The sequence below is a fragment of the Salvelinus sp. IW2-2015 genome, unplaced genomic scaffold, assembly GCF_002910315.2.
Source record: "Salvelinus sp. IW2-2015 unplaced genomic scaffold, ASM291031v2 Un_scaffold463, whole genome shotgun sequence".
Lineage (NCBI taxonomy): Eukaryota > Metazoa > Chordata > Actinopteri > Salmoniformes > Salmonidae > Salvelinus > Salvelinus sp. IW2-2015.
The window spans coordinates 439,872-449,943 of NW_019942557.1; the positions used below are offsets into that span (position 1 = coordinate 439,872).

At 42.0% G+C, this 10,072-nt stretch overlaps 1 pseudogene; it reads right to left on the minus strand.

Annotated features, from left to right (window-relative positions):
• Positions 1 to 2,832: 2,832 nt before the first annotated feature.
• LOC112068345 (protocadherin-8-like) lies at positions 2,833 to 8,453 on the minus strand (annotated as a pseudogene).
• Positions 8,454 to 10,072: the final 1,619 nt, after the last annotated feature.

A 10,072-nucleotide genomic window follows, 5' to 3' on the forward strand; every position in this document is an offset into this window, starting at 1 on the left:
TGTAACACCTCATTTTCCATCGGGTGGGGGGAGACCAACAGAATACTGCAGTAAGTTATTGTTACTGAGTGAGGTGTGTGAGAACTTAGAAGTAGACTACTGCTTCTGATTGTACAGATAATATTAACATTCACACAAAACAATTTATCCACAAATGTGTTCTGATAACGGACCTTCTCATTCAACACTGTCGATCAAACCTTATGGCTTTTTTTTAACCTAAAATAAACTCAGCAAAAAATAATCATCCTCTCACTGTCAAATGTGTTTATTTTCGGCAAACTAAACATGTGTAAATATTTGTATGAACATAACAAGATTCAACAACTGAGACATAAGCTGAACAAGTTCGACAGACATGTGACTAACAGAAATGGAATAATTTGACCCTGAACAAAGGGGGGTCAAAATCAAAAGTAACAGTCAGTATCTGGTGTGGCCACCAGCTGCATTAAGTACTGCAGTGCATCTCCTCCTCGTGGACTGCACCAGATTTGCCAGTTCTTGTGGTGAGATGTTACCCTACTCTTCCACCAAGGCACCTGCAAGTTCCCGGACATTTCTGGGGGAATAGCTCTAGCCCTCACCCTCCGATCCAACAGGTCCCAGACGTGCTTAATGGGATTGAAATCCAGGCTCTTCGCTGGTCATAGCAGAACACTGACATTCCTGTATTGCAGGAAATCACACACAGAACGAGCTGTATGGCTGGTGGCATTGTCATGCTGGAGGGTCGTGTCAGGATGAGCCTGCAGGAAGGGTACCACATGAGGGTGGAGGATGTCTTCACTGTAACGCACAGTGTTGATATTGCCTGCAATGACAACAAGCTCAGTCCGATGATGCTATGACACACTGCCCCAGATCATGACGGACCCTCCAACTCCAAATGTATCCCGCTCCAGAGGACAGGCCTCGGTATAACGCTCATTCCTTCAACGATAAACGCAAATCCGACCATCACCCCTGGTGAGACAAAACCGCGACTCATCAGTGAAGAGCACTTTTTGACAGTTCTGTCTGGTCCAGCGACGGTGGGTTTGTGCCCGTAGGCGACGTTGTTGCCGATGATGTCTGGTGAGGACCTGCCTTACAACAGGCCTACAAGCCCTCAGTCCAGCCTCTCTCAGCCTATTGCGGACAGTCAGAGCACTGATGGAGGGATTGTGCGTTCCTGGTGTAACTCGGGCAGTTGTTGTTGCCATCCTGTACCTGTCCTGCAGGTGTGATGTTCGGATGTACCGATCCTGTGCAGGTGTTGTTACACGRGGTCTGCCACTGCGAGGACGATCAGCTGTCTTAGGCGTCTCACAGTACAGTCTCACAGTACAGACATTGCAATTTATTGCCCTGGCCACATCTGCAGTCCTCATGCCTCCTTGCAGCATGCCTAAGGCACGTTCACGCAGATGAGCAGGGACCCTGGGCATCTTTCTTTTGGTATTTTTCAGAGTCAGTAGAAATGCCTCTTTAGTGTCCTAAGTTTTCATAACTGTGACCTTAATTGCCTACCATCTGTAAGCTGTTAATGTCTTAACGACCGTTCCACAGGTGCATGTTCATTAATTGTTTATGGTTGGGAAGCATGGGAAACAGTGTTTAAACCCTTTACAATGAAGATCTGTGAAGTTATTTGGATTTTTACGAATTATCTTTGAAAGATAGGGTCCTGAAAAAGGGACGTTTATTTTTTGCTGAGTTTTTTTAAAGCAATGATGAAGTAAGCCATTTCATAGTCTATTGATTGATACATGCATTTCCCCCTTGTGGAAATACAGTTCTGGCACAAGTTAGTAGCCAGATACAAGGTATGACTTTATTTTGTTCAATGTGTATCTAATGATATGACATATAGGCTATTTGCAGTAAGGTATTCATGAGTTTCAATTTTGTCACTAGAAATTCAATCTCCAAGGACAAGGACACAATTCTRGGTGGCTTCCCTGACCATACAATCGGTGGATGTGTTCTGTTCTGAAGGCGGTGCATTGTGGTCAATTGTAAGAGCTTCCTAGAAAATATGCAACTAATCAATATTACATTCCAAACTATGTGTTCATATATCTTATATAATTCATTGTGATTAATAATAGTCCTAGCTTTGTTCAATGGAATAAACTACAGTGATGATWTGCTAATGAATATTGATCCGTCCAYCGGATGGTCCTAGCATTGCACTGGAGGTTCCCTGCCAAAACTTCAAGCAACACTTTTTTCCCCTCTCTTCCTTCAGGGCATCAACTTCAGATGGCTAGATTTAGATTATGTAATCTTTTTAAAATCTTGGTGTCTTATTTGCTCTTGAAAATTGCAGGCTCCTTTGATGCCGGGCCCTAAACAGATAGATTCTGTGAAAACAGCACGCAGGATGCAGAACCTTAACAAGACTGGCAATCCATATGCAGAAGACACAACTTATAATCATCATCATCTTTAACAACAACAACATCACAAGCAAGAGCTGACGCAATAGAACAACACGAAGGGAAACTGTCTTGACAGAAGAAAATTTGATCTTAATACACTTATAATACCAAAAACTAAAGGTTTGCTGCAGATGTTTCGGTGAACAGGTTCTATCTTGGGACATATTCCGTGGTTTAACTCCTCAAAACTGAAATATCCGCTGTGAAGTACACTTCCTAAGCACGTTTTAAGTTAGTCATGAAAGGCATTCCACTTCCCCAAGGATGTTTCTATGATGGAATTATCTATGTTTTTCTTCTTTTAATAAATATTTTGAATTTCTATTGACAGTATGAACTCAATTTTCTTGTGTCAAAGTAATGTTGATAGACTACTCATTTTCAACGGCACATCTTTATTGAAACACAAAGCTGCTGAAAATGACTTTGACAGAAATGTGCTGATGATACAAGTCAAGAGATGTGTTTAGGATCCTCTCTTCCTGAAGTAAAGTTGTATGCCTCAGACGTCTCTTTAATTAAAGTTCACTGCTGCTTTTCAATGGCATGAAAGGATGATCGCTTGAATATCACTGGGAATTGAGTGCCAAGCATCATGGTGGCTTTCCTAGTAGCACTACGTAAGAATTAGCTAACATGTGATTACTATAAACATGACTACATGATTGGATTTGCAGATGATTTTGTCTAAACTAGCACAATATATTTCTAGGACACCGTTTGCCATCATAATGGACTTTGCTCAGATGCATATTGATTCAGTTTCTTCTGTAAGCCATTATAATGAACAAATGTTTGGCATGTTTATATAGCTTATCATTCACATATTAAAGATTATATATGGGTTAATGCGAAAGTCCAGACAAGTGAGAGAAGTTCTTGATGTGTGACCGTAAAGAGGCCACACAGGCATGGTGTAATTATCTTATCTCATGGAAACCATAATGCACATCTCACATTGTTTCAACATTGTGTTTATTCATAAAACAAAACACATTTTTCACAAACATGTTCATACAATAAGAAATAAATCAATATATACATCTTCATAATTGAATCAAATAAAAAATATATACATCAAGTGTTTTCATTACGCGTCAAGTTCCTTTTCATCCTTATTGCATTGCGTACTTTGACCCGTATCTGCTAAATCTACTGAATACTACAGTATCTATAAATATCCAATTGTATATTTACTTAGCAGGTTGTTTACAGAATGGTGGCAACTTCAGATATGGTTGCCACTGTAGTAATATCTTGGTTGTGCTCCTGAATTTCATCAAGTCCGGCAGGAGATTGTCTCTTTTGATGTGTGAAGTAAGACGGGAGGGTGCCGGTGTGATTAGAGAATGTCTGCATGGTGTTTCTTGCTTTGGGAATGCTTGTGTTGTAGCCGGAGTCTTTCCAGGAGTGGGGATAGGCATGCGCATTGTTGTAGACCGGTGCTTGGATAAAACCTATTGTGTATGCATTGTCTCRGGGAGCCTGGAAGCTTTGGGTTGGAATTACACAGTAAGTGCCTTGGCAATCCACAGCGAGGGTGTTAGCGGCGTGGAATGAACCTGAAATAGAACACACACACACACACGCATACAGAATTACTTTCCAAGCCCAAGGAGTAAAGAATCAAAGTGACTGAGAGTCATTCGCTGTTGCTGGGTTACATAGCCGGGTGGGTTCTACACTTTGGTGGTGGAAGGGGCAAGTCATCCCGACACAGTGGAATCCGCTGCAGTTTCAGTGCTATATAGAGCTATAAAAATGTCAACTGTTCTCTTCATCATTCTGCTACGAGGAACTGTAAAATTGCAGTAGTAAATTGTGAAGGTCGTAAACTCACCTTTGGCCCAGGGCTGGAAGGTGCTGAGGTTCCTCTTGCCGCCATCCCCACTGATGTCAGAGTCACTGTCATTGAAGTCACTGTCTCCTTTTCCACTGTCCTTCACGCTCTGCTGGTCAATGCCACTGCTAATGAAATCAAACATATTAGCCACTGCTAATGGAATCAAACATATTAGCCACTGCTAATGGAATCAAACATATTAGCCAGTGCTAATGGAATCAAACATATTAGCCACTGCTAATGAAATCAAACATATTAGCCACTGCTAAGAGAATCAAACATATTAGCCACTGCTAATATAATCAAATATATTAGTCACTGCTAATAGAATCAAACATATTAGCCACTGCTAAGAGAATCAAACATATTAGCCACTGCTAAGAGAATCAAACATATTAGCCACTGCTAAAGGAGAAATCAAACATATTAGCCACTGCTAATAGAATCAAACATATTAGCCACTTGCTAATAGAATCAAAATATTAGCCACTGCTAATAGAATCAAATAATATTAGCCACTGCTAATATAATCAAATATATATATATTGTGTCTGACTACTGAGTTTTGCTTTGTTTCCCGCCTCTCCTTTTTTGAGCATGCCAGCCCCTTAACCCCCCACCCTTCTCTCTTATGAGCATGCCACCCCCCACTCCAACCCCCCCCCCCCCCCACTTCCAGACCCTCCCACCCCCCACTGCAACCTCCCACCCCCTCTCACCGGACAACCACGGCAATCACATGAAGTATGCATACGGAATGTTAAGTACCTTCCAGTGACTCGTTATGTAAACAATTGTTTTGGGGGAAAAATAATAATTGTGATTAAACAGCACGTCATACCAAATATGACGAATGTGGCGGTATTCTTACCTAATTTGCGGGCAGTATTTGTCCCCTTGCCACACAGATGATGGTTGGAAAGGCTTGGGAGGCAGGAACATCTAAAGAGCAAACACAAGAGAGAACAGGATGGGAATTCATTTCAGCTACATGGATCAGGAGTAGTACAACACTTTAATGTGTACACTTGTATACAAAACACTATTGAAACGGAATCAAATAATTCACCAACCTGGGACTCCAACTCTCCACTTTTCTCTTCATATAGGCTGGACTCATCAAGAGATGAAGAAGTCCTTTCATTGAGGAAACCTCTTGGGTCACCAAACATGTTGGGTTCTGCAGAGTTGAGCCTGGGATGATGCCTGGAGTCAAACAGGCTGTGAGTCACGTCTCTCTTGGAGTCATGGTCCTTCCCTCCTCGGTTCAGTTTGCATGTGATAACAACAGTTGCTATGGCAATCAGCAGCAGAGTACAACCCCCGCCGAGTATAATGATTACTACTACTGAAATATCCAAGCCTGCGCTTTTCTCATCACTTGACCGTAATACAATGACAAGTTGGTCGTCTGAGAGCTGCAAGTCTGTGACAACAAAGCGAATGGTGGCACTGCTGGAGAGAGGGGATCTCCCACTGTCACTCAATGCAATCTTGATTTCCAACACGTCTCCAATAGCAGAGGCCAGACCCTGTTTTACAGCTATTTCTCCAGTGTCTTTATTGATTGAAAATATCTTAGAGTCACCTTGTACGATTCTGTAGCTGAGCTCACCATTCATACCCTCATCCTCATCCTGACCTTTGACCCGTAGTGCCAGATACCCCAATGGTGCATTGACAGGAAGAGGAATTTCAGCAGAGTCATTAAGCATAACGGGAAAGGTAAAATAGGGATAGTTGTCGTTCTGATCAACAACTTTGATTCTGATCACGGATGTGCTTGACAGCTGAGGTGAGCCCTTGTCGTCAGCCTGGATGGTTAATTCAATCTGCTGGAGCGTTTCAAAATCGAAAGATCTCAGGCTATACAATGACCCTGACACTGGGTCTATAGACACATATGTCGAAATGGAAGCCTCTCCGACAACCTCTGAGTCTATGAGTTTATATGACACTTTGGCGTTTTTACCCCGATCAAGGTCCCGTGCTACAACAGTAGTTATATATGACCCGGGAATATTATTTTCCAGGACAGAAACTTCATAKATGGATTTACTGAAGAGGGGGGCGTTGTCGTTCTCGTCCGTCACTCTGATGGTATACTGCTTGATGGTTTTGAAAGGAGGAGTTCCAAGGTCTTCAGCCACTACAGTGAGGTTATACTCTGGGATCGTTTCTCTATCTAAAGTGGTGGTTGTTACAATCATAAAACTGTCCCCGTAGGCCTGTTGTAACTTGAAATGTTCGTGCCCGTGTAGGCTACTGCGTACATAACCGTTCGAGCCAGAGTCGCTGTCCGAGGTGCTGATTAGCGCCACAAAACTTTCCTCCGCTGCGGCCTCCGTGATGTAAGCCACATCGTCACTCGTCGAGGTCTTTGGCTTGATGGTGATTTCTGGTGCGTTATCATTTACATCTACYACATCAACAACKACTTTGCAYGTRGATGGAATAMAATTWGTGCCTAAATCGGATGCTTTAATMTTCAYTTCATAYGARKRCTMCTTCTCYTAATCAACCAATGTTTTTAAAGTTACAGCACCGGAAATCCGGTCTATATTAAAAATACGCATTGTTTCAGATGATGTGTCTTCTACAAATCCATACACTACCTCGCCATTYATGCCAYCATCTGGYTCAAACGCATGCACTTTCAGCACTTGGTAACCTACAGGAGAATCTTCGTAAAGTTCAACTTTTAGTGAGTTGTGCTCAAACGTTGGGCTGTTGTCATTAAAATCCAGCACTTTGATATGAACAGTCATTGATCCGGACCTGGGTGGCTCTCCGCCATCTGTTGCCGTCACTTCAACTGTATAGGAATCTTCAGCCTCTCTGTCCATTGCTTTCACAAGCACAAGTTCAGCATACTTCACTCCATCCTCCCTGCTGCGCACATCAACTATGAAATGGCTGGAGGGAGAGATATGGTAACTTTGGATGTAGTTATTGCCGACATCATGGTCAACAGCGATGTCCAACGGGAATCGGGAGTCCACCTGAACATTCTCGGATATRTCAAGGGTCGTCTCMTTGTGGAGYAASTGGGGTGAYTTYTCYTTYATGTCCRTTARCTCGATCTCRACGTGAATCAGCTGAAACTTTTCTTTGGAGAAGGCAACTATGTCGAAGGTGACAAYYCACCGCGGYGACCTRYGGCASAGKTGCTCRCGGTCAATRGTTTCCCCAACMYRTAAAAGTCCATCAATCTCCCTCATTTGAATCACACACGAATTGGTCTCCTGCATGAAGCGGAAAGATGTTTGAGGGTCCTCAGCTGGGTCTATCTTTAAATCCTGAGACAGATTTCCAATCTCTGTCCCGGGCGCATCCTCTTCATACGTGTAGTACCTTGTAGTCGTAGACTGAACCGAGTAGAACAGAACAGCAAGCAACACGCACTCTCCAACTCGTCGAAACCCGCAGAATCCCATTTTAAAGTGCAATGATGATGACAGAAAACTTCATAAAGAAAACGAGCTGGAAGTAAACTTGTTGTGATGTTGAGCTCCCTTGCCACGAGCAACTGGATTGGATATGGTCCAAAGAGAGCGTTGATCTATAAGCCTTGATTTATGCAAATTAGTTGACTCTCCGACCAATGGCATTGAACTGGCCAGCCAAATGGGGCACGTTTGGTTTCCAGCTGGCGCCAATTGCTACCACCCTTCTCCTCGACAGTGTGCAAATGGTCTTTTTAAATACAGTGCACTCTAAAAAATGCTGGGCTAAAAACAACCTGATTTGGGTTCTTTGGTAACCCAGCAGTGGGTATTGGACAGAACACACGCTGAGTTATTTTTGAATCAGCCAGTTGGGTTGTTGGGATTACCCAAACCTGGGTTAATTTAACCATTAGTTGGATATTTTATACTTTAATTTAATGCTGYGTTGACCTAGCAGCTGGGTCTTTTTAAATGTAATCCTTAGGTTATTTTTAGGAGACATGGCTTATTAAGGGGTGTGGCTTTCAGATAGATCTTATTGACCACCCGTGAGAGTAAATGTAATTCCTGTTCATCATGTCAAATATTTTTGTTGTTGCATTTTACACATTCTTCTAGAATAATAAGATTATTTCTTACTGTTTTAATAAGGTGGTATCTAATCCAACAATGGGATTTGCAGGCTTTTAGGGAACTCATACAATTCTGTAAGCATCATTGAAGCTACAAAAAGGTTAATGTATTAACTACCCAATAATATTATGGCATTTTAGTACTTTTATGTTGTAAAATGTTTTTTTTTTTAAACAAATTGTAAGTCACCGATTGTAATACTCAAAGAGCAATTTTCAACCTTACAGTCATTATTTCCAGCACCATACCAGTTTCTATATATGCGCGAAAAAAAATGTAACATTAAAAAGGATGATGTCATCAAAAGTATGAACATAAAAACAGTGATTTTCAAACAGTGTGAGGTGGCGGTGAAGCGGTGAGCAGGAAAATCAATTAAACATGAACTTGATGAATCCTACTTAAATTAGAGCCTTTCTTCTAATCCTCTTGACTAAAATAACTTATAAATGCATACTTTTCACATATTTACACACTGGTATGGTGCTGGACATAATATGAGGTTGAAAGAATTTCTTAAACAAGTCTACCTTTATTTTTTTTTATTTAACTAGGCAAGTCAGTTAAGAACCAATTCTTATTTACTTTTGATGGGCTACCCCGGCCAAACCCTAACCCGGAAGACACTGGGCCAAATGTGCACCACCCTATGGGACTCGCAATCATGACCGGTTGTGATACAGCCTGGAATCAAACCAGAGTCTGTAGTGACGCCTCTAGCACTGAGATGCAGTGCCTTAGACCGCTGCGCCACTCGCGAGCCCATTTTAATTCAACATGAGAATAGTCACATAGTTAACACTAGCCCACAACAATGATTGGGGCATAGCCTACTAGTAGTCTAACAGAACTGCATTCATGTGAAGTTTTAAACTGGCTGTTGACAAACATATGGGTGATTAGTGTGTGTTGATTAAAAACAATCTGTTTTGGGCTTCAAAGGGCTCAGGCCTGGCTGACACCTTCCTCTAAGTTGGAGCTAAATCTGTCTGAGCCACCCAATGGAGCAAGCATAGGAAGGCGTTAAAAACGACACACTTAAAAAGAGTCACTGGGGCATTAAGCATTTGTTGGTCTACTGACTCTGGTTAAAAGAGGTGAAGAGAATTTAGCATGAGGTAATCTACATTAGAGAATGTGATAGCTTGAGGCTGGTTTTAGCTGTCAACTGCACCATCAATTAAACTGGCTGGAATTCAATCAAAACTGAACCTCCCATACCAATGACTACAGCAGTGTCTGCTCACTCACACACACACACTTCTTATTCTGAAGACTGGAAACATCAATCTGAGACGTTTTTACAGTACCTAAAACCATTAGTATGTCATTTTATTTTATTTTAAGATGGGAAAAATATATATACTGTGCAAGCATAGAGATGCTGGTTCAGTTGAATTGAGCTCGTAGAGATGCTGGTTCAGTTAAATTGAGCTCACAGATATGCTGGTTCAGTTGAATTGAGCTCACAGAGATGCTGGTTCAGTTGAATTGAGCTCACAGATATGCTGGTTCAGTTGAATTGAGCTCACAGACACATGTGGTCGGTTGAATTTGGCTCGTAGAGATGCTAGGTTCGGTTGAATTGAGCTCGTAGAGATGCTGGTTCGGTTGAATTGAGCTCGTAGAGATGCTGGTTCGGTTGAATTGAGCTCGTAGAGATGCTGGTTTGGTTGAATTGAGCTCACAGCTACAAGTGACTTGCCATCTCATCGTGGCAC